The sequence below is a fragment of the Erinaceus europaeus genome, chromosome 11 (genome assembly GCF_950295315.1).
Source record: "Erinaceus europaeus chromosome 11, mEriEur2.1, whole genome shotgun sequence".
NCBI classification, from domain to species: Eukaryota; Metazoa; Chordata; class Mammalia; order Eulipotyphla; family Erinaceidae; genus Erinaceus; species Erinaceus europaeus.
Genome location: NC_080172.1, coordinates 40491750 through 40517965, shown reverse-complemented (window position 1 = coordinate 40517965; position 26216 = coordinate 40491750). Strand labels below are relative to the sequence as shown.

The 26216-nt window shown below is 43.3% G+C and overlaps 1 long non-coding RNA gene across 1 annotated transcript in view; it reads right to left on the bottom strand.

Annotated features, from left to right (window-relative positions):
- Positions 1-26216, bottom strand: part of LOC132541325 (uncharacterized) — a 496194-nt gene that overhangs the window by 324191 nt on the left and 145787 nt on the right. The gene's annotated exons all lie outside the window — the stretch shown is intronic.

Genomic DNA, 26216 nt, shown 5'->3' with positions numbered 1-26216 from the left:
CACCAAGATGCATACAGAGTGACTACCCTCGTCTTCAGAAACATCAAGGTTAGGTCAGAGAAAGAAGTAAAGTAACTGCTTCAGATTGAAGAAACCTAATGTAAAAAATAGGACAAGACAGTAAGAAGGCACGAACTTGGGTCAGGGGAGGGCGAAGTCATGATAGGACACAGGTGGGCTGAGGAAGCAGTGTACCTAAAGACCCATGTACTCTATCAGTGTGCGAGCTCTGGAATTCAATGATGGAACTGTAGCTGTTGGCAAGAGACCCTTTTGTTTTTAGAAAAAGTGGGAGTGGAAAGGTGAGGGATTATGGCAAAGTAAATGGTGCAAAATGTGAGCTATCAAAAAGTCTGGGTAAGGGAGTGATGGGATTTCCTGGTACAGCCTTTGAGGCTTTCTGGCAAGGATAAAGGGTTGAAGATGGAAGAGCAGAATTCTAAGTGTGATTTTTGAACCAAGATTAATGTATTCTGGAAACCTTCTGTTCTCAAAGGAAGGGGAAATATTAAAACTGTATGCAAACATAGGCACCATCATCACACAAAAACTTGCTTAGAAGCCCAGACCCCACCAAGCCACGGCAGTTCCAGGTTTAGCCCTGGCCAGAATTGGAACCACTGAGAAAGCTTTTGGGAGCAGGTGGTCCTGCAAAATGGCCAATAATAGGATACATGCCTCTGGCAGAGTGCAGGCATGCTTGCAACCTCCCTGTGGGTATAGTCAGTTCAACATTAAACTATATACTGTTCTATTATACTCTTACATTTTCCTTTTACCTTACTTTGTAGAAAGAAACAGTGAAAAGAAGGTTTGGCAGGACACGCAAGCAGGTGGGAAGTGCTGTTCTTCCTGTCATTTCCAGTATGTTAATGCATGTCTATAGAAGGTTCCCTACCCCAGGTTGTGGGGAGTGACAGTGATTTTTTTTTTGCCTTTGTTCCTTTTTTTTACATTTATTTATTTATTTATTTTTCCTTTAGTTGCCCTTGTTGTTTATCGTTGTTGTTGTTATTTCTGTCATTGTCATTGGATAAGACACAGAGAAATGGAGAGAGGAGGGGAAGACAGAGAGGGGTGAGAAAGATAGACACCTGCGGACCTGCTTCACAGCCTATGAAGCGACTCCCCTGCAGGTGGGTGCCAGAACTTACATGGAGTGGCTACAACCAGGGGGTAAGCCACCAGCTCTTAGGGACCACATGATTCAGAAAGGAGGCCTCGCAGATTATTCTGGTACAAACACTCATTTATTTGGAGACAGGTACAGGTATATAGAGAGTTAAACAAAGAACATTTTTCACATATGTCAGAAATTACAGGTTTATTAAAGGTCATCTTGCCCCTATGGTAGGGGGCTGGTATGACAATAATTGATGAGATACATAAAGGTCAAGATAATTAGTCTCCATGATGCAGGCAAGTTAATTATCCAAAGGCATTTGAGAAAAGCTTAGGGGTTAAACCAGTAATGTGAGGTAGAGAAAAAGAAAAACAAAGCTTCATGTAAATCACAGATATCAAAGGACACAAGGAAATAAGATTTGGGGGCTTTTCACTATCTGGTGTTGGGAATGTATGATAGAGTGTGTTCTCTTTTATGATTAAAAGGTGAAGTGGATGTGTGAACTTTGAGTGAACCCTAAAGCAGGCAACCATTTGGCCTGCTGCTAGCAGGGGAAACTAAGTGTGAGAGGCTTGTAGGCTTTCTGTGAGCTTGAGAGACTAACAAAGAGAAACTGAGTCTGGGAAACTTTTCCCTCGTGGCTCATCTCTATAAGGAGAGAGGCTAACAAGTGAGGTGTCTTTCCAGACCTCCATCCAAGGATGGGAGAGCTCCCCTAAGCTCTACCAAGCTTTCACATAGTCCCACAGGTGGGGAGCCGGGGGCTTGAACAACGATCCTTATGCCGGTCCTTGCGCTTTGTGCCACCTGCGCTTAAACCACCTTTGTCCCCTACTAACAGCCACTTTAGTTACTGACCTAAAGACTAAAATGTAGAAACTTGAGTAGTTCCCAGGAAGTTGATAGGAAAGAAGTTTCTGGGAGGAGGAAACCCCGGCAGGCAGGAAACTCTGTCCAGCCTGGGTGCCATAGCAGATTTGGGCAGGGAAATGCTGGGGACAAAACTTCAACCACTCTATACAGCTGAAAGAGACACCAACATGACTCCAAAGGAAGCCATAACAGGTGGTATATAAGTCAAAGCTGGAGGAGGCTGTCAAATGTCACAGAGCCTTGTTCACCTAGCCCTATCCAGATTCTGTCACTCTACTCCCCAGCTGTCAGGACTGAGACCATGGACCACCAGATCTCAGCTTTAGTGTTCAAAGTCAGCATAGCATTCACACACACACACACACACACACACACACACACACACACACACACACAATGACAGAATCTGTCTCACACCAGAATATCCCTGGTCCTGTAGTGGTTACACATGACTTCAAGGGGGCTCTATCCCTGTTGTCATGTGTCATGTATGAATGGTGATGGTGGTCAAGCTTGTGGAGAACCCAAGTAAGACAACAGGCAGCAGAAAAAATTAAGAAGAGGTCACAGATTATTAAAACATATAAGCCAAGAAATAGTCATCAAGGGACATGATAACCATGAGTACAGGACCAAGTTGAGTGCTGAGAAGGGTTCTTATGTATACCTATAGTTTTGAGGGATTGCTGAAGAAAACTGATCCTTCCTGTCTTATGTTATACATGGAGACAGGGTTCTATCTTTTTATTAAAATATTTTATTTATTTATGATTAGAGATAGAAATTGATAAGGTTATGAATTGAGAGAAGCATGCAGGAAAGTGAGCCCCACCCTTGAGATTCCAGGCCTGAGGGAAATATAGGCTCTATAGAGGAAGCTGAAGGTTCCTGCTGTCCTAGGGGTTAAGAACACAATAGATATCTATTGCTATAATCACATTATTTGGCCATTGCATCTGCCAATCCCAACCTAAGCATGCAATGAGTACCACCTCAGCATGCTTCACTTCAGACTGTGTCTAGAGATATCAGGCATAGAATGTCAACCCTTTACCTTCATTACTGGGAGAGACCTTTCCTTTCATAGTATTCTATAATTCCATTCCAGGAGGTTCACTTACTAACAAAATTCCAAAACCTAGATATAGACCCGGTCCTGTAAGATAAGAGCATATATTCACATGTATCCATAAATAAAATTAAAGAAATAAATTTTAAAATATTTAAAGGAAAGAGAAGAGTCTGATTGCTGAGAAGCAAAATGTCTCAGAGACAAGCGGATTGCATCTCTGCATCCAGGCCAGGAAGACAGTGAGCTTAACATATATAGAGACCTGCATGCTGAAAGGTTCTGGGGGCTTGACTGAGGAGAGGGATCTGGGCTAACAGGTAGGAGGCATCTATTGAGGGGGACACACCTGTGGGATGGAAACCAGGGACTCTGAATATTAAAGAAAGTTCCATGAGTGATGAGTACAGTGAGGGCACGAGCAGCAATCTGCACAGCTCTCCCAGGTCTATATATGGCACATCTTTATGCTACACATTTGTCATGTCTGTTTATTCTGAAGGCAAAGGTACACAACTATCTCTGGTGAACAACCTAAAACAGTATAAAACAGTATCAGAACAAATACATGAACTACAGAAAACAGTACAGGGGAGAGAGAATAAAATAAATGAGGCTGAATATGGAATTAGCAAGATCAAGGACAAATTAGAGACAACTAAAAAAGAGACTTATGGGATGACTGCAAAGAAAATAATATACACATTATTGGCTTACCGGAGAATGAAAGAGAAGGAGGGGTAGAAAACATTCTTCAGGACATCAAAGCTGAGAATTTCTCTAGTCTAGACAACATAAAAGACAGAAAGGTTCAAGAAGCCCAGAGGGTTCCTAACAGAATTAATCCATAATTAAAGACACCAAGGCACATCATATTTAGAATGAACAGGGATAAGAATAAAGAAAGGATCCTGAAGGCTGCAGGAGAAAAACAAAGAGTCACCTACAAAGGAAAACCCATAAGTTTAGCAGAAGACACAAACACTACAGGCCAGAAGAGAATGGCAAGATATCTATATATCTAATGAAAAAGGCTTTCAACCAAGAATACTGTATCCTACTAGATGGAGGGATAAAAATCTTCTCAGGCAAGCAACAGTTGAAAGAATCAACTATCACCAAGCCTGTCCTGAAGTTATGAAAGGTCTCCTAAAACAGTAATATGACCAAAAATATTCCATATATCAGAACAGTCCAAAAATCTACAATATTGGCATTAAAATCTCTTCAATCAGTGATATCAATAAATGTCAATGGACTGAATTCATCTAATAAATGGCACAGAATAGGAAGATGGATCAGAAAACACAACCAATGATATATTGTCTGTAGGAAACCCACCTAAATCAACAAGAGAAACACAGACTCAAAGTGAAAGGATGGAAAACTATCATACAAGCCAACTACCCACAAAAAATGCAGGAACAGCTGTTCTCATATCTGACACAATAGACTTTAAAATCAATACAATTAAAAAAGATAGGGATGGACATTACTTAATGCTCAGAGGATCAGTCAATCAAGAGGACTTAACTATTAACATCTATGCACCCAATAAGAAGCCATCTTAAATACATTAAAAATCTAATTAAAGTGCTACAGCAATATATTAACAGAAACAATATATTAACAGTAATATTAAGGGGCTTCAACACTCCACTCTCTCAGCTTGACAGATCATCCAGGCAGAAAATCAATAAAGAAATGAGGGAGATAAATGAGAAGATAGATAAACTAGAACCATTGGACTATTTCAGAATCATTCACCCCAAGAAACTGGAATACAAATTCTACTCAAGTCCACATACATAATTCTCAGGGATAGAACATGTTTTAGGCCACAAAGACAACATCAGCAAATTCAAGAGCATTAAAATCATCCCAAACATCTTCTTAGACCACAGGGAAAATAAACAATAAACAAAATAATAGTAAAGGTCCCTAAATGTGGAAGCTCAACAGTACACTATTTAACAACTACTGGGGTAAAGAGAAAATAAAGGAATAAAACAAAATGTTTCTAGAGTTCAATGAAAATGAAGAAACAACTATCAAAATATTTGGGACACAGCTAAGGCAGTACTGGGAGGGGAGATCATAGCCATATTAGCACACATTAAGAAACAAGAAAAAATAATGAAAAGAAGACCACCTGGGACTAAAACAAGACAGGACTAGAACAACTTCAGGAACCCAACAAATCACCAGTGAGTGCAAACATGTGTGGCTGTTGGACAGAGAGGAGCTTAGGGAGAGATCAAGTGGCTGGCAACAGTCAGGTAGTTTATCAGTTGAGACATCACCCCTGATCTGTTCCACCAACAAGAGGACAGCTGAAGGGAGGAGAGGACTCCCCTGAGACTCACCAAAGGCAACTCTGAGTCTCCATTGCTACTGCCCTCAAAATCTGGAGCAGGGGCAGGGAGGCCTTGTGCCTACACCATGAGACAGAGAAGTAACAGGGAAACTCAGGAGAAGACCTATACCTTGGTGGCATAGCGGTGGGGCTGTGAAAGTCTCTTTGCATAACTACCAGATTATCTCTGCCACACCCTGCTTTATCTTTTGGTCAGGAGTCAATGATTAAGCTAAAAAGACTACTTATAGTTCAAAAGTGCCCAGACTCCCATAGCTTACAGGGAAGAAAAAGAACAAAAGAGGCTTTTAAGCCACTGAGCTCCAAATCAGGGATTAAAATACTACTGAAACAACTGTTAACTTCCACAACTGTGACCCTTTAATTACCTTACTTAGACACAAGTCAATCCAGGCAAGAGTGATCAGTAATTTGAAAAGTACTGAGAGAGGGACCTCATAACATAATATATAAAAGGGTTAAACCAACAAGAAGAACTATTGGAGAAATGAACAAGGACAAGAGTCCAACTAAAAGCCCCGCAAAGGGTGAAGCACAAAATAATGAGGTCAACAACCAAACAATAATCACAGAAGTGAGTAAAGAGTTTGAAAGAATTGCCATCAGAAATGCAGAAACAACAAACGAGATCCTGGAAGAAAACACTAATTATCTCAAGGTTATTAGAGAGCTGAAAGCTGAAACAGCTGAGCTAAGACACAATAGCTGAGTAAGCTAAAACAGTATCAGTACAGGGTAACAAAATAGATGAACTCCAGAAAACAGTAGAGGGGAGAGAAAATAGAATCAATGAGGCTGAAGAGAGAATTAGAAAGATAGAGGACCCAACACAACGATTGCCACCTCAACAAGCTTCACCTCAGACTGTGTCCAGAGACTTCACGTGTGGAATGACAACCCTTCAGCTTCATTACTCGGGAGAGACCTTTCCTTTTATAGTACACTCTAATTTAATCTCAGGTGGTTCACTTTCTAACAAAGTCCCAAAACCTAGATATATACCAGTTTCTGTGAGAGAGAGCTTATGTTCACACGTATCCATAAAGTACTGCAAAATATATACCTGAAAGCAGAAGTACACTAGAGTTTGCAGTGAGTACCTCCCTAACACTTCCTTTCCACTATTCCAAGCTTTGGGCCCATGATTGCTCAACAATTTGTTTGGCCTCGTATGTTAACTCTCTTTTCAATCACCCGGTTCCAGATGTCACCAGGATGCTGGCCAGGCTTCCCTGGATTGAAGACCCCACCAATGTGTCCTGGAGCTCAGCTTCCCCAGAGACACACCCTACTAGGGAAAGAGAGAGGCAGACTGGGAGTATGGACCGACCAGTCAACGCCCATGTTCAGCGGGGAAGCAATTACAGAAGCCAGACCTTCTACCTTCTGCAACCCTCAATGACCCTGGGTCCATGCTCCCAGAGGGATAGAGAATGGGAAAGCTATCAGGGGAGGGGGTAGGTTATGGAGATTGGGTGGTGGGAATTGTGTGGCATTGTACCCCTCCTACCTTATGGTTTTATTAATTAATCCTTTCTTAAATAAATAAAAAAAAAGATAGAGGACAAATTAAAGACAACTAAAAAAGAAGTGACAGATCCCAAAAAGAGATTAAGAGATACAGAAAACAGCAACAGAGACCTACAGGATGACTTCAAAAGAAATAATATACATATTATTGGCTTTCCATAGGAAGAAAGAGAGGGAGAGGAAGAAAGTATTGTTTAGGCCATAATAGCTGAAAACTTCTCTAGTCACCTACAAAGTAAAACCCATAAAATTAGCAGCAAACTTCTCCACACAAGCACTACAGGCCAGAAGAGAATGGCAAGATATCTATCAGGTACTCAATGAGAAAGGCTTTCGACCAAGAATACTGTAACTTGCTAGACTATCATTCACACTAGATGGAGGCATAAAAACCTTTTCAGACAAGCAACAGTTGAAGGAATCAACTATCACCAAGCCTGCCCTTAAAGAAGGGACGAAAGTTCTCCTATCAGCAGTCAAACCACCATAAATAGGCCATATATCAGAACACTCTAAAACTCTAGAAGAATGGCATTAAAATATCTTCAATCTTTGATATCAATAAATGTCAATGGCTTGAATTCATATGTTAAATGACACATAATAGGAAGATGGATCAGAAAACACAACACAAAAATATGCTGTCTACAGGAAACCCACCTAACTCAAACTAACTCAAACACAGACTCAAAGTGAAAGGGTGGAAAACAATCATACAGGCCAGTGGCCCACAAAAAAGGGCAGTAACAGCTATTCTCACATATGACACAATAGACTTTAGAATAGATAAGATTAAAAAATATAGGAATGGATACTACTTAGTACTCAGAGGATCAGTCATTCAAGAGGACTTAACAATTATTAACCTTAACAATTAAGCACCGATGATAAGCCATCAAACGTCTACTGAAAGAGCTACAGTAACATATTAACAGCAACAGAGTCATAGTAGGGGATTTCAACACCCTACTCTCTCAACTTGACAGATCATCCAGGCAGAAAATTTATAAATATATATGGAAACTAAATGAGGAGATAGATAAACTAGAACTATTGGACATTTTCAGAGTCATTCATCCCAAGAAACTGGAATACACATTTTACTCAAATCCACATGGGTCATTCTCATGGATAGAACATATGTTAGGCCACAAAGACAGCATCAGCAAATTCAAGAGCATTGAAATTATCCCAAGCATCTTCTTAGACCACAGTCTAATTAAACTAACACTTAACAATCAACAAAAAATTAGTAAGAGTCCCAAAATGTGGAAGCTCAACAGTACACTCTTTAAAAACTACTGGGTCAAAGAGGAAATCAAGGACGAAATCAAAATGTCTCAAGAATTCAATGAAAATGAAGACACACGTTATCAAAATATTTGGGATATAACTAAGGCAGTACTGAGAGGGAAGATCATAGCCATACAAGCTACAGAACCTGGAGGAAATGGACGATTTCCTAGATACTACCAACTCCCAAAACTAAGTAAAGAGGAAGTAAAAAACATGAACAGGCCCATAACAGCTAATGAAATTAAAACAGTGATCAAAAACCTCCTCAAAAATAAAAGTCCAGGACCAGATGGTTTTACAAATGAATTCTACAAAACTTTCAAAGAAGAATTAATACCTCTACTTTTAAAAATCTTCCAGAAGATTGAAGACACTGGGATAATCCCTTCCAGATTATATGATGACAAAAGAAGACAGGGACACAGCCTAAAAAGAAAACTACAGAGCAATATCTCTGATGAACGTAGATGCTAAAATATTGAACAAAATTCTAGCCAACCGGATACAGCAGTATTTAAAAAGATTGTTCATCCTGACCAAGTAGGGTATATCCCAGGGATGCAAGGTTGGCTTAATATACGTAAATCAATCAACGTGATCCACCACATCAACAAAAGCAAGACGAAACTTTCCTCTGTAGGTGGAGACCAGGAGCTTGAACCCCCAACTGTAATGTGTTCACATAACCAGGTATGCTACCACTTGGCCCCCAGAGCATACTTTCTACAAACCTGATTATCAGATATATAGTTAATAGGATGGCAGTTTGTAGGGCTGGGGACTGGTAGTGACTGTGTTCAGTTGTAGGAACTGGGCCAGGTGTCAAAGGTGTCTCTTGCTCCTGTTTCCCCTGAAGTCACTGGAGCACCAGAAGGACAGAATTTGGGGTGCATCACTCCAGCTAACCATAAGTCCCCAAGGGGTGTTGTCACCTGAAAGGTGTACACAAATACAGACACACTCATGTAGACATAATCATAACACAAGTTCACATGTACACCATATGTGCTTCCCTAGATGAAGCTATATTTGTAGCAAAGTCCAATCCCTTTACTAGGGGCTGTAACTCATTCCTGAATCTAAAGGAGATTTGGACTCATTTTCTTGCAGCTCATGAAGTGTGAACTTCCAATCCTGACCCTTGTGACACAAAAAGCCCTGTTCTCGACTCTTCCCTTCCCCTTCTGCTACTATCACAATTAGGGGATTGCAGAACTGCCCCCCAACTTCCTGCTTTTTCTATGTTATTCCACAAAAGAACTGACAATAGATTTAGGGAACCCCTCACTCCTTGCCATTATAGAAAGAACTGTGGTCAAGCCTCTCAACTTGATTCAGACCTGAGCTACACATCTAAGTCCTGTGGAGAGTCACTGAATGACATAAAATGTGTCCTGTTAAGGACACATTAAATGTGTCCTGTTAAGGGGATCTTCAGATAATTAGTGGATATATATATATAGTGAAAATATACCATATGTAGCAAATGGAATAGATTTATACCAAAGATGTATCCAGTCTTTGCCTGAACTTCCAACTTAATGCATGTTTAGCTGCTAGAGCTGCTGACGCTATGTCCAAGTGACCTTAGGCAGGTTTTCTAACAAATCTGGGCCTCATTCTTCACCCATTTGAAGTGGGGTTATAATAACAGCTGACCTCGTGGGCTTAGTGTAGGGGGTTAATAAGATGATCAGAGCACAGAATGAGCACTCAGCAAATGTGAGGCTGGTTGGTTACTCACCCAGTTTATTATCAACTTTATATTTTTAGATCTCAAAAGTAGTTTGGGGTAGGGGGACATCCTGAGTCTTTTTGGCATGAACACTGCCTTTTTCATTGTGACATGATGGGTGCTGGGGGGAGGGGCAAGCAGAAAGAGGGATAGCTGATTCTAAGCACAGCTTCCTGCATTCCTTTGAACTGTATGTATGTGTGTATGTTTTTGTTGTGTGTGTACTTCCCGGAATGCTGCTTAGCTTTTTGGTTCCAGGGATGAAACCTAGGACTTTGGAGCCCTGGGTGAATCACCTTTACTGGGATGATTCATATCATATCTGATGGCTGTATTGATACAGTGGTCTCATGACCAAATTACCTGACAGTTCAGGAACCTTCTGTCTGCTTATCCTGCTGGTCTCTCTGTTGCCTTGTGGCACTGTTAAGACCTCTCTCTGTCTACCATGAGCTTGGCTCAGCACTGCAGACTAGGGGAGGTGGTGGAGAGAGGCTTCTTCAGGGAGGTAGAGTGATTTACCTTTATAGCAGTGACCAACTTGACCAAGTCCTGGGATGACTTCAGCATCTGCCCCTGCCTGTTTCATCAGCTCCAGTGAGGATTCAACTGAAGTAGCAGGGTACAGCTCCAGATTGCCCTCCATGGACCAGGAACCCTGGTGGTCAGTGTCTAGAGGTTCAAGAGGAATATGTGGGAAACCCTAGAGATCCCTCAGTGAGTTGGTGTAATTAGTTTGGTGGGGTTGAGTGGTGGGTCCCCTTCCCAATGCAGTGCTAGGTGGGGTTTTGGGCTAGAAAGAAGCATGGCTGTGTGACTTCCCAGGGACAGACAACAATGTCATGGTCAAGGTTAAAATGTTGGCAGTCCGTGGACTTGCATCAATTTGCAAAGATTGCAGGTGGATGCTGCTTGGGTCTCTAGCAGGCCTAGGTTTTCTCAACAGCCATCTTTTGCTCCCTTTTCCAAGCACTTGCCTCTCCAGCTTGGCTTTGTGTTAATGAACTTCCTTCCTAGGAAGAGGGACATGTCACTGCTGACAATTGAGTGCACTTGTGAGCAGCTCTGCTTACCTGTTGTTGCGGCGGTCTGGTGTCGGGCTGCACCACGGAGAAGAGAGCGGACGTCCAGAGCAAAGGAGTACACAAATATTTATTATAGGATGGGGGGGAGGTTTGCTTCAGACCACGTGGAGCCAGCCGGCAATGGCCGACCACGGGGGGAGAGCAGGGAGCGAGACCTCAGAGAGGGAGAGCCAAGAGCCCAGAGAGCGAGAGGGGAGGGGTGAGGGGGCTTTTTATTGGGCGACAACCAGGGGTGACGTGTAGGGCCAGGATTGGTTGAAAGGGGGCACTCTAGGATTTAGCGGGGCATAGAAAAACCTGGGGGCAGAGACTGCATCAGAATAACTCCTCAGCAACATCTCCTCCTATCCCTTTATATCTAAATGGACACAGTAAAGAAAAATGGAATGGAGCAGGCTTAAATGTTTTAGAGGAATGCCATGCTCAGGTGGGAAGATGTAGGACTTTCTGTGGAGGAGGGAAGGCTTAAATGGCTGCCAACCTTGTGAGATTTATGCATCCTCCTGTGCTCAACCCCTCTTTAGAGAGAGAGACTTACCTGGAGAGACTCATCTCATAGGTTTAAGTGCAGCCTGCTCAACCATCTCTTCACAATATCTCTACATCTTTTCTATCTTTCTATCTAGTAATTGCATAAGATGTACAAAGTCTATAAAAGACTATCATGGGGCAGAAATCTTTTGGGCATAAGCCTAAATGATATAACAAAATAGGAAGGGACAAGTAGGGGAGAAGTAAAAGCCAGTGTGGTGTGAAGGGAAGGATTGGTGTGTAAAGGAACATTCCCTGTTTGGGTGGGGAAAGGGGCAAGGGTACATAATGAGGGGGAGGCAGGAGGCATGACCCACCAAACAGAGGGGCTATTTGGCATTGTATAGTCCTCAAGGCAACAGTCTGTAAAGTCTATGAATTACTCAGGATCAGTCTATGAAAAACCAGCAGCGTGAAGGGAAATAAGCTGCTTCAAAATTGTGTAAAATGTATATAGGGTATGTCAGAAAGTCTGATACAAGTCTCAGTCCGAAGTAGATGACTAGGGGAAGAATTGGCAGGGGATGCAACGCTGCATGAGGGAGGTCAGCCGCTGGAATGTTGCTCTTTTGTAGATAGCTAGCTGGAACTGCCAACACATAACAAGCAGGTCAGAAGCAGGAACGGTAACCAGGCATGAAGAAAGTTCTGTCCTTGGAGTTTGTGTATCAGGTTCTTCAGATCGTGTTGAGTGACATCTAGGATTTTGGGGGGTGTGCCACGGTAGTCGTGCCATCTAGTGAGTGACGTCAGGGTGTGCAGGGGTTCAGATGGTTTTTCCCGGGATTCCTGTGAAAGAAACACAAACAATCTGCTTCTCGTGGTTAATTTGAACTTGTAACAAGTTATAGGTTTGTTATAGTTGATACCTCAATGATTATAATTGGTTTAGAATCTTTTTATGATTTTATTTAAAGGTCATCTAATGTGACCTCCTGTAGCAGCCTCTACCGCAGGATCTTGAGACCAATTTTAGCTAAAATATGTATTTTAAACAGACTCAAATTGCTTAGAGAGTTAACGCATATTCGTGACAATGATTTTAACTTCTACAGTGCCAGATTGATGCCAGATCTGTTGTGGATTAATTTCCACAAGATAGTTTACAGGGCACCTTTGGGGGCCCTTCAAAGGTGTCCTGTATATAAAATTTATATAGTTTAGTTTTGGGAATGAATAGTCACGTTGAACATTTAGACTTTTACCTAAATAGTAAGTTACCTTAACAATTAATTTTTACCTTGTCTGGTAAAAGTGTAGCTGTAGGGTTACACTTCTGACCGTTAAGTTAGTGTTACCAAACTTGAGACATACCCATAAACATTTAGTTATAACAAACTGGAGGAAAAAGAACTTTTGTTATAAAAACACATTATTTAAAAACAATTTTAAATCTGTCATTAGTCACACAGTTTAAGACTAAACACTTACATATATACCAAAACTATATATAAAATTCAAAAGAGGGAGAAAGAAAAAATTTTTGGAATGTTTCTGGACGTCTCCAGAAACTTTGGCTGCGTCTAGCATTTTTATATAAGGCCAATTACCTTTTAGAGTACTCCAAGCAGATGGGTCATGCAAAAAAAAAAAAAAGTTTTTTTTTTTTTTGTCATTCAACACACTCACAAAAACAACTGGCCAGTTATAACATAAGACATACAGGGAAAGGGTAGGAGAGAGGTCTCTGTGAGCCAGATTTTGTAGGTTCTTCCATGTCGTATTACGGGTCCTGGGATGTATCCTGCATCTGGTCCTCTTGTAGTATTTCTTGTTCTTCAGGAATAACAGCGCCATCCTGCGGGTATTGTCGGACATGGCGGGCAGGAACCCAGACAGGTTTAGAGAAATTTTGAGGGAAAATGCATGCGAAACCCCTTCCCATGGTCAATAATGGGTCAGGCCCTTTCCAAACTTTATCGAGTGGGTCTCTCCATTTGACCTTAATAGATGGGAGGGTAGATGGTGTTTGCCAGTGAAGAATAATAGGGGGTAAGGCCGAGTTATTGTAAATATTAAAGAGATTTAATGTAGTTAAGGCTTTTGCTAGCTGGATATTGGGGGGATATGTTCCTCCTTTATCTTTATTTAGTTGAGCCTTCAGTGTTTGATGGGCCCTCTCAACAATGCCTTGTCCCTGTGGATTGTAGGGAATGCCCGTGGTATGAGTAATATTCTAGAGGGAACAAAAATCTTTGAATTGTTTGCTTGTAAACATAGGTGAATTGTCTGTTTTCAAAAATAATGGGACCCCCATAATGGCAAAACAAGAGAGCATATGGCTTACAAGCTTTTTAGCACTTTATCCTGTCTGAGCTGTAGCCCACATAAATTTAGAAAAGGTATCAATTGAGACAAACACATATTTTTGTTTGCCAAAGTTTGGTATGTGGGTGACATCAATTTGCCAAATAGCATTAGCTTTTAAACCTTGGGGGATAACCCCAAGGGTCTGGATAGCAGGTGTCTTTATGAGACTTGCACAAGAAGAGCATGTAGCAAGGATATGTTTTAACTGTGGTACAGGAACATCAGGGAATCGAGCTTGAAGGCCTTTAAGATTAACATGGGTTAGAGAATGAAAATTAACAGGATCAGAGACAGAGACTGGGAAAGTTCCTGTGGAGGCAAGGCGGTCAACTGCGGCATTCCCTTCGGACAGGGAACCAGGAAGAGGGCTGTGGGAACGAAGGTGTTGAATATACAGTGGTTGGGTTTGAGAACAGAGCATAGAGGCGATTTGAATCAAGAGAGGGGAGAGTGGGTTGTCATCAATTTTCACATACGAACGAGCAAGCCATGGAAGTAAGTTAACAGTATACACACTGTCAGAAAAAAGGTTGAAGGATTCTGGTACAGCTTTTAGTGCAAGAAAAACAGCATAAAGTTTTTGTACTGAGGGGAATTCTCAGGAAGCTCAGTAAAGAGAGGTTTAGGAGATTGTTTGTCTGGGTAATATATAAGGGCAGCAGCTCCCCTTTTTCCACCATCAGTAAAGATTGTAGGAGCAGAGGGAATGGGATCCCGAGAGAAAAGTTTAGGTGCTAGTAGAGGCAGAAGAGGTAAAGAAGCTATCAATTTATTAGAAGGAAAATAGTTATATATTTGTCCTGGAAACCCCACGAAGCTTATGGCAAAGCGGGAATGATGGCGTATAAGCCACTCTGTATCTGTGAGAGAAAAGGGCAGAATGATTAAATCCGGTTCTTTCCCTAAGACCTGCACAGACCTATTTCTCCCTTGGCGAACCATGAATGCTAACGCATCTATCTCAGTGAGGAGTCTTGGAGCTCCTCCTACTGGCGTGTGAAGCCATTCGAGAACCCCATGGTCTTGTCACAGTGCCCCTACTACTGTGGGGGTGGAGTTGAAGATTAGAAGGTTTACCAGAGAGGAGGGGGAGAATCGAACAAGGTGCATGTCCTGGAGGGCCTGGTTAACCCTTTCCAGTGCCAAGGAGGCCTCAGGAGTTAACTTACGTTTTGAAGAGGGCTGTTTGTTTCCTTTCAACAGGTCAAACAGTGGTTGGAGGCAGCTTGTGGGCAGATAGAGATACTGCCTAAGCCAATTTAAATTTCCTAGAAAACTTTGTAAAGAAGCAAGAGTAAGGTTAGAAGGGAAGGTAACATTAGGTTTTAAGGGACGAATTTGCGTTAGAGAAATCTCTGAACCTAGGAAGGATATTGGAGGGATTAGCTGTATCTTCTCAGGGGCTACATTAAGGCCGCTTTTCTTTAATGCAGGAATGAGAAAATCACGTAAGGCATAGAGATCTGTATCTGATTTTCCCCATATTAAAATATCATCTATATAATGAAAAATATTAAGGCCCTTATGAATATATAGGACAAGGGCAGATTTAACAGCCTCCTGACAAATTGTAGGACTATTGGCCATACCCTGGGGCAGCACCACCCATTCAAATCTATCAGCAGGGCTGGCATTATTAATAGACGGAACAGAGAAGGCAAAACGTTTACAATCTCGCGGATGCAAGGGGATAGAGAAAATACAATCTTGTATATCAATAGCTATGATTGGAATTCCCATGGGAATTGCACAAGCAAGAGGCAAACCCCTTTGGGGGGAGCCCCAGACCTGCATGGTTTTATTTACTGCATGGAGATCTTGAAGGAGGCGCCATTTTCCCGAGCGCTTTTTAATCACAAAGACAGGAGTATTCCATGGGCTTCGAGAATGACGAATGTGTCCCAAGGACAACTGCTCTCGGACGAGCTCTTTTAAAATTTTTAGCCTATCCCTAGGTAAGGGCCACTGTTCCACCAAGACAGGATCATTAGAAAGCCAGCTTAAGCGGGGTGTTTGGCTACGAACAGTTGCATTTAGTATTGGGGATGCTGAATAGACCTGGTATTGCGGGAATGAGTTTTATGCTCTGCAGAGGCATCTGTGGATATCCTAACATTAAGACATTCCAGAAGATCCCTGCCCAGTAAGTTGGTGCTAATATTAGCTACCAAAGGGCGGAAGTGTCCGGTAGAACCTTCTGGGTCTTCCCACATAAGCGAGTCTCGTGTGCAAAATGCTCTCGTCATCCCTCCTATTCCATGTAAACTGGGTCCAGGGATGAGTTCCCAATCTTGGGGAACCTCTTCTTGCCTTAAAATCGTCTTTGCTGCACCCGTGTCAATCAAAAATTTAAAAGGAATATTGCCAATCTTTACTGTCATAGAAGGGTGACCTTGTTCTAAAACAGGAGTGGTCCACAAAATCTCAGGCCCCGAATTTGTACCATTCAGGGGCGAACCATCTTTATGAAATTGGGACCAACCCTTACGACATTTTGGACAAACAGTACGTGGTCTCTGGCTCCCTGACTGAAAGCGGGGTTGCTCTGGCTGGAGGCGTGGTTTCCCTGACTGGAGGCGTGGTTGCAACTTATCAGGACATTGGTTATGCCAATGTCCTTGGCGACCGCACTGAAAGCAGGCCCCGTTTTGCTTACGTGGGGCAACTGCATAGACCTGCATCGTAGCGGGTGCCCCATAATTGCCTGATGTAAGTTCCTGTGTCGCTAGAATCCAATTATCTGGGTGTAGGTGTTTAAGATTAAGGTATACATGACGGAATTGTGGTGTCATGCCTTCCCAGACAATAGAGCTCAGGAGTAGTTTGCGGACGTCAGGATTATAAACCTTTCTCTCTAAGCTTCTCTTCACCCTCGAGATGAAGCTCACCAATGACTCATCAGAGCCTTGGTGAAAAGAGTTAATGGGAGCTGATGGATCTACATCAGGTGTGGTCACCCTTTCCCATGCTTGTGTTGCACAGATGCGTACCTGTTCAAAATAACTGGTTGGAAACCTGGCTTCTGCCTGCTGAGCTCCAGATTCATAAGCTCCTGCTCCAAACAAAGCATCAGAATTCCATTCTACCTGTTTGTTACTATTTTCCTGCTATTGCCTAGAGCACTCATCGCGGAAACCTGCCTGCCACTGAAGATAGAGTGGGTCTGGGAGTGCAGCACGAGCCAGATCTTTACAGTCTTGTGGTGTATTTAAATGCTGGTAAAAGCTTCTCAAGATGGACTTGGTCCATGGAGATGCATTCCGTCCTCCCTGACTGCTTGTCTGAGTGTTCCATGTGCTTTAGAGGAATATGGCTGCCACGGCTGAGGGTTTTGTTTAGAAGGGGCCAAGTTTACCGGGATCCCACGGCTGAGGGTTTTGTTTAGAAGGGGCCAAGTTTACCGGGAATGTGTGGATTTGGTCCGATGGCGCGGGAGAGGGAGCTACAGAAGTGGAAAGTTCCGTAGAAACTGCTGTAGTGGCTGCATGGGAGACTAAACGCATATCTACGGGGACGTCGCTCCCGGGGTGGACTGCACATGGTTTAAAATCCTTAAATGCTGAAAAAATATCCTTTAGCTCTCGTATCTCAGCCATTAGGTCCCTTAATGGTGACGTATCAGCAGGGGGCGGGGTCAGGGACGAGGAAGCCTCAGGCGGAGCTGAAACAGCGGCTGGCGGCGGCAGGGGCCGGGGGCGGAGCTGAAACCAGGGCGGCAGGGGCAGGGGCGGGGTTCAGAAACATAGAAGCTGCAGGCGGAGCTGAAACCGGTATGGCAGGGGCAGGGGCGGGGTTCAGAAACGCAGAAGCTGCAGGCGGAGTTGAAACCAGGACGGCAGGGGCAGGGGTGGGGTTCAGGAATGCAGAAGCCTCAGGCGGAGCTGAAACCGGGACGGTAGGAGGAGGGGCTAGAGAACTGGAAGCCTCAGGGGAAGCAGGGGGCGGGGCCAGAGAAGCAGAAGGAACTGAACACGTGTCTGCCACAGAAGGGACTGAACACTTGTCTGCAGAAGGAGCCGAACACGTGTCTGTGGGGACAGCTGGGGGAGGGGTCAAAGGAGCGGCCAAACACCTGTCTGTGGGGACAGCTGGGGCAGGGGTCAAAGGAGTGGCCAAACACGTGTCTTCAGGGGCAGTGGGGGGAGGGGTCATGGAAGCGGAAGCTGCCGCAGGAGAAACCGAACACGTGTCTCTGGAGGCAGCGGTTTTGGGGCTGACTGCAGATTGCTTAGGGTGTTTAAGTCCTAAGCAAATATCCTTTAACTCCTGTATCTCAGCCTCAAGGTCACTTAACCTTTTGGCAGGAGGCCTTGTACATATCCTGAAAATAGTAAATATAGCCATGAGAACCCATGGTGTAGCAAAAATTAAAGCGTCTCTGAGATCGAAAGCCTGTCCCAGGAGAGAAGGATAGAATGTCTGGGACACCTCCTCATAAAACGGAAAAAATCCCATGGTGGAGGGAAACGCAGGGCCACAGAGGCGGGCGGATGCCACTTACCTGTGTCTGGGCGGCTTTTCTGGACCTCAGGCTGGGCGTGAGTGCGGGACATGTTGAACGCCAGATGTTGTTGCGGCAGTCTGGTGTCGGGCTGCACCACGGAGAAGAGAGCGGACGTCCAGAGCAAAGGGGTACACAAATCTTTATTATAGGATGGGGGGGGAGGTTTGCTTCAGACTACGTGGAGCCAGCTGGCAATGGCCGACCACGGGGGGAGAGCATGGAGCGAGACCTCAGAGAGGAAGAGCCGAGAGCCCAGAGAGCGAGAGGGGAGGGGTGAGGGGGCTTTTTATTGGGTGACAACCAGGGGTGACGTGTAGGGCCAGGATTGGTTGAAAGGGGGCACTCTAGGATTTAGCGGGGCATAGAAAAACCTGGGGGCGGAGACTGCATCAGAATAACTCCTCAGCAACACTTACTTCAGGAGCACCCCGTTGCCTCTAAGAGGGATCAGTGTGTATTAAGGGAGTGCATATATGAAATGTTTCTATATTAATGCCAAGAAGTCTAGCTGAGGGAGTCCTGGTACAACAAAGCCTCAGGAATTGCCTTACTGACAGCGAGACTGGAGTTTCAGGATTTGAGACATTTTTGAAATGTAAAAAATAAGAATGAAAAATTCCCTTGTAAATTGTCTGATGGGAAATGTATTGTCTCATAATATCACTTCCATTGATTCTCTTTCATCATCATATTAAAGCGTGGGAAATGCAGGTGGGGATTGGCAGGGGAGGCGGAGTCCTTGCTGAGAGGCAGAAAGGGATACATTAGGTGACCCCAACCTTCTGTCTCCGTTCACACAGAGTAGCCAGACAAAGGGATGGAGGGAGGAAGGAGGTCATACCTGGTGTCAGCTCACACATGGAAGCTGCTCTAGGCACTTTAAACCCTCTGTGACTCATGAGTCAGAAAATATATTCTGATGTGATTTCTCTGACTATCTCCCTGAAACTTGATCTTATGATAGGTACCTTGAAATGACACCCCTGTTTGTTCAAAGCAAGGCTCCAGCAGAAAGAAGGCCATGTTCATTCACACTTATTTTGAAAGTCAAGGCTGTCGTCTGACCACCTCTTGATTCACACCTTTGTCCCTCTAACCAGGGTCCACAAAGTTTACCCTTCTGAAAGGACATTATAGATACCTTTGCTTTCATGTGGGGTTAGCGTCTTGCCTGCTGCCTCTATGTTTTGGGGCTCAGGTGCCAAGCTAGCTGTTCCAGGATATCTGGAGAGAGGTTTGCTGGAGGATGAGATGGCATCTGGAGGAAACTGAGGCCACTCACCTTCTGGTAGGCAGACTCTTCAGTTTTACCAGGGCTTCTGTCAGAGGACTCTAGAGTGGCTACATAATCATACTAGTGTTTTTGCTTCATGCCTTGTGTTTGGTCAGGTAGGCTATAGTATCAACAAGGCATCCTATTTTTGCTGTTGTTCTTGTTATTGACATTAGTGGTTTACCACTTTAAGCCCACTTTTCGAACTGAATGATAAGGAGAGAAGCAAAGAATCCTCACCACCGCTGGTGAAATGGCTCACTTTGATAGTGCTCTGCTTTGCAGTATGCAGGGTCCAGGTTCAATTATATCCCCCGCTGCATTGAAGGCAGCTTTGGTGCTATGGTCTCTTTCACTCTCTCTCTGCCTCTATCAACAAACAAAATCACTAAACACCTCACATCACCTGCAACTTTATTGCAGAGCGGGTGTGCTTGAAGACAGTCTGGAGCCTGGCTTTTACCTGTGACAAAGTAGACACACTATTAAGTGAACTATCTTGCTGGCCCAACATTCTATGTTTAGTATGCTATATTATATATTAGCAAACTATAGTACCTTATATTATACAAATTATATTATAAACTTGACAAAATATATAATGGCACCAATCCATATCAGTATGGTATATGGCAGTCAATAAGGCATGCTAATTTCTTTTTCTCTACTTCAATGTTCTTCTTTGTAGATAATTTTCTTACCTTCCTTCCCAGGCAAGAATGATGTCTATCCTATTTCAGACAGTTTCAGATTCCACTGGATAAAAGGGATAGCCTTAGATTCTTGCTGGATAAGGCAGACTAATGTGGGAACTTTGTGGGAACATTTTAGAGGAAATTAAAGTAATTATGGACAGTTGGGTTCCTGCAGTTTCAGTTGTCTTGTATTCAGAAAAGTGACAGGAGTCCAGTGCTAATTGCTATGATCCACCATGACCACTGGAGATAACTTGACACATGCCACTCTGTGCCTATAATGTACAGAATCTAGTCACTGACAGTCACATGGTTGATTATTGCTCTGTTCATGGGGTTTTAATTGGGTTCCTTGCCCTCTAAGGCACACTACTTCCCAGCTCCCATCTTTCTCATGTATCCCAGGCCATTGCTGCCTTGTTCAAACTAATTTCTCATTGTCCTGTGATAACTGTTCCAGCTTGACTCAGGTCCCCATGTCTCAGAGAAGGACCTGAGTTAGCAACCGAAGTTATGGGCTGAACTACTTGTTTCCCCAGAAATATTCTTACTGGATTCCCATGCTTCTGAGGACAATGTTTTCTTCATCTCAATTATGCTTTCAGCCTGCTTCTGAACAGGGCAATCTTTTAAAAAAATTTCTTTATTGGGAGATTAATGTTTTATAGTTGACACTAAATACAGTAGTTTGTACATGCATAACATTTCTCAGTTTTCCACATAAAAAATACAACCCCCATTAGGTCCTCTTTTATCATGTTCCAGGACCTGAACCCTCCCTCCACCTACCCCACAGTCCTTTACATTGGTGCAATGCACCAACTCTAGTCCAAGTTCTGAGCAGGGCAATTTTATCTGCTTCCTCTCTCTCTGTTTCCCTCCTTCTTCCTTTTTCTCCCCACCTATTCAGTGTCAATTATGCTAATATAAACCTCTCTCTCTGCCTTCTGTCTTGCTCTCCCCCTTTTTATTGTCTTCTTCCTTGCTTTCTTTCTCTGCATTAATGCAATCTTCTCTTTTCCTCTATCATTTCTACTCTCCCTCCCACTCTTTCCTCACTCAGTCCCCCATATTCTTATCCCCATTTCTATGCACCTGGAGAGCATACCCCCATGCACATGCATACATTGAAGACAGCCACAAAGATCTCTGAGTTATTCCAGAGTTGTCTCAGCTCCATTAGGACTGATTGGAAACCTGGTTACTCATAAAGCAATTTGCTCCTATGGGCTGGTTGGAGATTAAAATGGTAATTATCCTGCAAATGACTGTAACTGTCTTTCATAAGTGTGGCAATGTTTGAAATGTGACTGACTGCAGCTCAGCATAATGGGCTTAATAAATGATATCTTCAGTGTATTGTCAGGGAACAGAGCCTATTAGTTTAGGCCAGAATGATATTGCAATTTCAACGGGAAAGTCCATTTTTTTCTCCAACCAGGCTTTTTCTTTTCTTTTTTATTTTCTATTCTTTTATTTTCTTTTCTCTTCTTTTCTTTTCTCTCCTTTTATTTATTTTCCCCCTAATAGCATGTGATAATCATTTAATAGGACATTTTCCCAAAGGATAATTTGCAAATTGCTAATCTGTTTGGATTATCTCTTTCTCATTTTCCTCCTTAAATGCTTGGCTTTTCCTGATGCCTCTAGATGGAGTCTCTGTTCCCTGGGAAGGACTTCAGGAAGGGATAGACGGGTGGGGTAATGAACCTTGTTGAGAACTAAGGGTCAGGATGTATGGGGGCTGGATGGTTAAATGCACATAGTACGAAGTGCAAGGACCTATGCAAGGATCCAGGTTCAAGCCCCCAGCTCCCTACCTCAAGGGAAAGCCTCACAAACAGTGAAACAGGTTTGCAGATGTCTCTCTTTCTCTTTCCCTCTGTTTCCCCTCCCTCTCAGTTTATCTCTGTTTTGTCCAGTAAAATGGAAAAAATGGCCACTAGGAGCAGTGCTGGCACCAAGCCCCAGCAACAAGCCTGGAGGCAAAAAAAAAATAAAAATAAAAATAAACAGGTCTGTATTGGGAGTGACAGAGGAGATCAATAAGCAATTGAGCTGTGTGTCCTACAAGCCCATTAAACTTTGACTTAGTCTACCTGAGTACGCTTAGATCCCATGGGTTCAGGGTACAGTCCTGCAAAACCATCCCCATGGCAGCTGCCTCTGCAAACCCAGCTTATTATTCCTGCTTTTGATGGGCCCATTGTGCATCAGCAGTTGCCAAGACTCCCTCCTTGGATTTGAAAAATCTACTAAAGTAGTTTACAGAGCTCAGCTTCCTGCCTGGATCATCCATTTATTAAAAAGAACCAGAAACAATATGAGTTAGCAGTTAGCAGTCAGATGGAGGCTGACCTTCCTCATGCAGCATTTCATCCCCTGCCATTTCTCCCCCTAGTCGCCTACTTTGGACTGAGACTTCTATCAGACTTGCTGGTATACCCTTTGGAAACTTTAGACAATTTTACAGCAGCTTCCTTCCCTTCACGTTGCTGGTTTTTCATAGACTGACCCTGAGTAGTTCATAGACTTTACACACTGTTGCCCTGGGCATTAGATAAAAGGAAAGGGGGAGATGCTGGGAAATTGTGCCAATGCAGTCACATCTGCCATGTTGTCCCCTCAGGCTACTGCTAGTTCCCTGGAGAGTTGGGACATTCTCGGAGTGCCTGTTCAGCCATGTTGTGCCCTCAGGACATTGTCTATATCCCCGCGATATCTGGAGTGCTCTGGTTACTCCTCCCCCCTCCCATTCTCACAAGAGTTATCATCCTATCCTGGAGTGCTATGGTTACTCCTCCCCCTTCCCATTCTCACGAAAGCTACTCCTATAAAAACCCTTCGTTTTCTGCACCTCGCTCTCTTGCTGGCGCTCCACTCTGGTGTTCAGACGCAGGAAAGGTTACTGCGTTAGGCGGCCATTTTCTCTACCTCCACGTGGCCCAACCTGCTTCTCTAACACCCAACTCTGAGGTGCCAGCGCGAATAAAGATTTGTGTTTCCTCTTCGCTCCGGACCCTCTCTCTCTCTTCTCTGCGGCCCGCGCACTACAACATATGGCGCTACAACGTGGGACTGGACCTGCGCAACTCCCAGATAAGTGAAGACTTTGCCTACCTATGCACTATGGTCTTCTCTTCTACTTATGAAGAGGTTTGCCAAAGCTTCTACTGTTTCATTATGAGACAGTTTCTCTGTCTCTGGAACATTTTACTCTGGGCCACACTTCGGTTCCCTGACTGGGAACTTTGGTTTCTTATGACCGGGATCATAGAGCTTGGGAGATGCACGGAGATTTCTCCTTGGACTTTCTGGATTCCCTCTCCCATGTTTCCTGAGGAAAAGGACTACATTTTGCCCCGGGCCACAGTTTGGTTCTTTATGACCTTGATCGTAGACCTTGGGATAGGCATGGGGATTTCCCCTGGGACTTTCTGGACTTCTTCTCGCATGTTTCCCATGGAGAAGGACTACTCTAATTTGAAGAACATTCTCGAGTACCCTGGAAGTTCCCAAGTATGGAGACACATGGTTAGTTCTACTCTCCTGATTGGATTCTTTCTTCGATGGGAAGACGCTTTTAAAAATGGGTGCCTGAAGCAATCCAGCAGGAACAGTCAGAAGCACACTAAATGGAATTTCAAGGAGCTTTTTGGACTAGAACGCCCTCCGGGGACTCTTAATCCTACATGGTGAGATCTTGATAATCTGGTTCAAGTTGCGTTTCATAAGAGAATGATTTGAATGACTGAATTTTTGTTTGACATTGACTTAAAAAAAATGCTGGACGCAGCCATGATTTCTAGAGACATCCAGAAACAATCCAAAATTTTGTTTTTTCCCTCCTTTGATTTCTCTTTTACATCTTGACATGAATCTGAAATGTTTAATCCTGAAAACTGTATGAGTTATGGGTGGGGCAGATATTACAAGGATTATGTTAATTATTCTCATGCCTGAGGCTTTTAACCGTGGTTCTTCTGTTTACCTTTCCACATTTTATTGAGTTTAAACTGTTTAAACAACCTTAAAATCATACTAGAAAGGACTTCCAATTATAATGGAGTTATTAATTATAGTAAACTTCTAATCTGCTACAAGTTTTGTTTGACAAGTAAGTGAATTTCAGCTGTCAAAGTCTAAACATGAAAAAGCATCTACTCAAAACTAAAGTAGTTTACAGAGCTCAGCTTCCTGCCTGGATCATCCATTTATTAAAAAGAACCAGAAACAATATGAGTTAGCAGTTAGCAGTCAGATGGAGGAAGCACGTAGGTACTGAACTAAGGAGTTTTCGTCTCTCTGAAGTTTGGCACAGGGTGACACATGGGAACATTTGGAATCAACCTGAAAGGTCCCCATAGCCTCTTCTTTCGTATTTGGATGGAGACTTGAAACTTATACCAATGTGATTGAGGAAACTCATCAGCTATCTATGGATGAGTCAGTCTCAGCCTCTTCCATCCCCAGAAATTGGGGAGTAGGGTGGGGGTGTCAGAGAGTGAGTTACATGAACTATTCCATTTCATAAGTTCCCCATTTTTAGAGCCTGATTGCCTTAAGAAAAACAGACTGTTGAGAAAAACAAGTTAACTTCCCCCTTCTTTCGGGAATGCCTCAACCAACTAGGCAGTTTAGGTAATCTAGTCAAGCTTGCATGACTGATGTTGCTTAATATATAGTCATGTTTAAATTTGAAAGTTTACAATTAAGTCACTCTATTTACATCTGTAATACCTGCTCTGCTTAGATATAGATTGGAGCCATAAGATTGAGTTTGGAATGTATAACTTAGATAAGGGTGTGGAATGTACTCATTGCTTGTACAAAAGATGGGTAAAAGTATAATGCCTCTCTGCCCTTCTGCCTCCTCAGATAAGAGTGACTACCCCCATCCCTGAGTGCTATTGAAACTCAATGTTTGAAGAACTAGAGGTCCCCAAGCCACAGGAGCTACTCTAGCATTCCGGCTTGTGGACCTCTCAGCTGAGACCCTGTGTGTGTCTTTGTGTGTTTGAAATACTGCCTATTCTATGTGCTGGTGTGAATAAAAATTTCAACTTCATCAATTTTCTGTGTCAGTCTCAGTTTGTGATAGTGTTTAGTCAGTAGCAACTTAACAGGGGTATGACTGAAGGTTTCTGAAGTAGATTTTGTAACTGAGGATATGAGAGCAAATATTATAAGAATGTTCTCACTCGTGTTTCTAGTTGGGGAACTCCAAGGGGCTGGGGGCTTTGAATCAGGAACTGTACACAAATGTGTATGAGCAATATCTATTTCAGAGATGGGGAGATAGCTCAGTGGGTAGGGGACCGGCATGATTTGAGCCCTGGCAACACATGAGAGGTGAAGTGCAACACAACAGTCTTTGAACTATGGTATCTCTCCTTTTCTTTCTTCCTCCCTCTATATATCTGAATGAAAAAAGTGGTCCTAGCGGGTGAAACCATTAAAAATTGATTTCTTATAAAGTGTAGCATAACAGCCCCTATCTCCCAGTCATCATTTCACCTGAGCTGCCAGAAGATCACAGAATCCTGACCAGCCTGCAGGTGAGTTTTAGGAGAACATTGCTTCCACGTACTACAGTGAACCCTAGAGGGATGAAGCTTCTCGTTTTACTTCATCTTTGATTTAAACATATCTTCCCAACAAAAGTTTAGGTGTTGGGTAGGTCTAGTTCACAGCCTTGAAAGGAGGAGTAGGTACAGGTTCTCAGAACCCACCGGGGGCTTTGGAGGTATGGAGCAGGGCTGATAAAGTCGGTCTCACAAGATTAAGGCTGGGACTCTGGGTCCAATCAATG